Source organism: Priapulus caudatus, unplaced genomic scaffold, assembly GCF_000485595.1.
Source record: "Priapulus caudatus unplaced genomic scaffold, Priapulus_caudatus-5.0.1 Scaffold1935, whole genome shotgun sequence".
Lineage (NCBI taxonomy): Eukaryota > Metazoa > Priapulida > Priapulimorpha > Priapulimorphida > Priapulidae > Priapulus > Priapulus caudatus.
In genome coordinates, this window is record NW_014578996.1 from 26,311 (window position 1) to 29,836 (window position 3,526).

Below are 3,526 nucleotides of genomic sequence, written 5' to 3' on the forward strand. Positions count from 1 at the left end.
ACGCACACACGCGCGCGCACGAACACACGCGCACGCACGCACACACGCGCGCGCACATACACATACATTCTAAAAGCTTTCATGTGTAATTGCTGTATTCTATTTTGACGACATATACGTAATATACTGCGTTTTATATTAAATATGTGCACGTACACGCAAATTCTCATCATATTAGTGGAGAACGTAATAGAGAATATAAGAACTCTGTGGAATATACGCGCGTACACTATTTTCGCGCGCTCGTATATGATATATTAAATTGTCTATCAAATCTACGCACGTCAGTCGTAGACGCATAGTCAACACATAGCGGAAAAACATTCCCTCGGTGATGAAAGACGCACGCGTGTCCTTGAGTTACGCTCGCCAGGTACGAAATATGTGTCATGGCAATTATTCCCGGATAGCAGGCACTTAGAAAAATATTGATGTATGGCCAACTTCAGGAGGTAACAAGAATGATCCGGCCTCGTTGTGGGGGTATATAGTTGCCGTGGCAAAAACACCGAAGCATGCGATAGCTAGCTGAGAGCAAACATTACTAAACACACGTAAGTTAACATCGACTCTCTGGTGTCTGTTCCTTCCAAGTCTGATGTATAATACTACTTGGCCTCCTCCTCCTCCTCCTCCTCCTCCTCCTCCTCCTCTTCCTCCTCCTCTGCCTCCGCTTTTTCTGCGTACCCCTCTGCCTCCTTTTAGCACATCAGGTTACCTTCTATTTCTCCTGCCCCTTCCTCCTCCTCCTCCTCCTCCTCCTCCTCCTCCTCCTCTTCCTCCTCCTCCTCTTCTTCCCCCTCTCCCCAATTCTTATTCCCTTCCCTATCCTTCTTCGCCTTCTTTCCCTCTCTTCATCGCTCCCATCTTTTTAAACCTTGACATTTTCCCGCATTGTTCTGCTGAAATTCGCCGGGCCATCCCGGATGACGTGGGAGGCGAGCCGTGACGCCAACGTCAATAACCACCCAGGAAGAGAGGGTATAAATACCTGGGCTGCTCCGCGCTCGGGCACCTTCATACTGCCGCCTCTCGTGCGCTCTCCCTTCCTCTAGCGTCTCTTCACCTCAAGGTAAATATATGTGATGTCCAGTTTAGATGATCATAGGTAAAGTTGTATCGTCCTGTAACGTGTTATTCGCATTTGCGTTATCTTGTTTAACTAATATATTACCTCTAAAATGTAATTCGTATGTGTAAATGAAGTAATTTGAATTGATTTAAATTGAACTGAACATAGGAACGCGTTTGGTTTCACATGTGCAATGTGCGTTTGTATGAGGACATTTTAAGCGCATTTCGACTAATAGGTATTGTATTTACATCTGTGATACGTGTAAGATTTCACATATGTGCCCGTTTGTTGTAACGTTACAAAATCCTCGTTTGCACTAACATAGGCAATGCGCGTTAGTGTAGCAAATTAAATGCGCGTTTTAGAATTTTTTTTTAAACATTTAAATGTGGGAAATATGAGAAAACATCCCCTGTATTAACTTGTGCGATGCGCGCTCGATCGTCAATATTGCCATCACCAACGTTCTCGCCGCCGCAGCCCGCAGACGTCAAGATGGCGATGGCGAAGTTATCCGACAAGGTGTATGAGTTCGAGACCATAGATGTAAAGCCAGAATTCTACAATCCGAACCCTAAATCAGCCGTTTCAACAAGGTGTGGCATGAGAAGCACCCGGAGTATCCGCTCGTGGCGCAGTGGTCCGGTCCCCGATGCCGGCGACGCACTCAAGCTGATTAGCCTGTACGAGTTCCGTGGAGTAAGATTGAATCGGTAACCCCTATCTTACATTGCCCTAACATTGTACATACATAATGAATAATATATATATATATTATATATATATGAATATTAATATATATAAAATATAAAAATCAAATTAAAAAATATAATATTGTGTTTTGTGTGTGTGTGGGGGGAAGGGGCCGTGGGGCGGTGGTGAGGGCGGTGCGTTAAACGCCGCGTATGTGCGTGAGTGCGCGCGTACGTGCGTGGCGTGCGTGGCGTGCCGTCAGTGCCGCGCGTGCCGTGCAGTGCGTGCAAATCACAAATCGTTCGCCCGCAGAGAGCCCACAAAAAGAGTTGCGAGCCTGGTAAGAGTCGCAGAAAGTCTCTCCAATCTCTCTCTCGCTCATCTCTCCCCACTCTCTCATATCATAATATAGTATATATATAAGATTATATATATAAATATATAATATTTATAATATATATATATATATCGTAATTGTGGGTGGTGTGTGGACCGCGCGTGGTTGTGTGTTGCGTGTGCGTATGCCCGTGCCGCGGTGTGTTTTATGCGCGGTGCATGCGTGAAAGTGCGGGCGTGGCGTGCGTGCGTGCGGCGATGCATCACAGCATCAACATCACCGCAACACAGAGAGCCACAAAAAAGAGGTGCCGAGCTGCGGTAAGAAAGTTCCTCCGCCGACCCGAAACTGCGGAGGGACTAACATGGCGCGTATCGCGCAGAATGAATCAAACAAGGCATGACGAACCGCGTGTGCCCGCATGCCGTGGCGACGATACGCCTGTGCAGCCTTTCCTCCAAGCGCAGTAAAAGCAGCTATATAGCTTAAACCAGTAAACGAACTATACTAAGCTTAATCTTGGTAAGGTTCAGCGTTCTACAGTTAATCAGGTAAGGCGTTTAGCTCTACTGAGCTTAATCTTGTAGTTTATCTCGTTACTAAGCTTAAATCAGGTTAAGGTTAGCTATAATTAAGCTTAATTCAGGTAGGTTAGCTAATACTAAAGTTTAATCAGGTAAGATTAGCTATAAATAGCTTAACCGAGGTAGGCCTAGCGTTATAAACTAGCTTAATCGGGTAGGTTAGTAATATAGACAGTCTGCAAGCCGGATTTATTCCGCGTTCGCGCGAAGCGCGCCAAACCGCGAGACCGCCAGGGCCGCCTCTAATACGGATACGCTGCACCATATCCAATCACCTTCAAAGGTTTTTAAACATATATAAGCCAAAGCAGCAAGCTCGCTGAGTTGAAGCAGTTCTACGCGATTTGACGACGGATTTGAACTACCCAATTAAGCTTGACAATTGCTTGAAATGCCTTGTTAAGATTTTTGGCGACTCCGCGGCGCTTGTTTGCCCTGTAAAAAACACACTTTTAAGTATTTTTTCACGATCACTGTACAAATGATGTTACCATTAGTGTAAAAGTGCGGGGCGGATAGATTGGCGTAAACGAAACCCGATATGCGTGGGATTTCCCTTCGGACTATTCCATCGAGCCGGCTCGCTTACGTATGAAAAAAGCGAGACTTTGCTAGTGTTTAACCCTGAGGTCAGATGAAACGTAACCAACCGGTCGACGAACGAAACAGAAACGTATTTTGCGTATACACAGGGGAATGGGCATGAGCTGTGAATAGAGCAAGCATGGTGATTTGATAGTTTAAGGTTTTTTGCACTTTTTAATTACGTGCGCTTGCATTCGATGCCACTCGAACATTCAAAATCGTCCCCCCTCTTATAATTTTTTCACAGAATTA

At 45.5% G+C, this 3,526-nt stretch overlaps 1 protein-coding gene and 1 long non-coding RNA gene across 2 annotated transcripts in view; both read left to right on the forward strand.

Annotated features, from left to right (window-relative positions):
• The window catches only part of LOC106817937, a 9,751-nt gene that overhangs the window by 2,442 nt on the left and 3,783 nt on the right, over positions 1-3,526 (forward strand). The window lies entirely within an intron of this gene.
• LOC106817939 lies at positions 1,025-2,432 on the forward strand. The gene is made up of 3 exons (XR_001395129.1): positions 1,025-1,072; positions 1,556-1,769; positions 2,396-2,432. It is a non-coding gene; the product is annotated as an uncharacterized LOC106817939 (long non-coding RNA).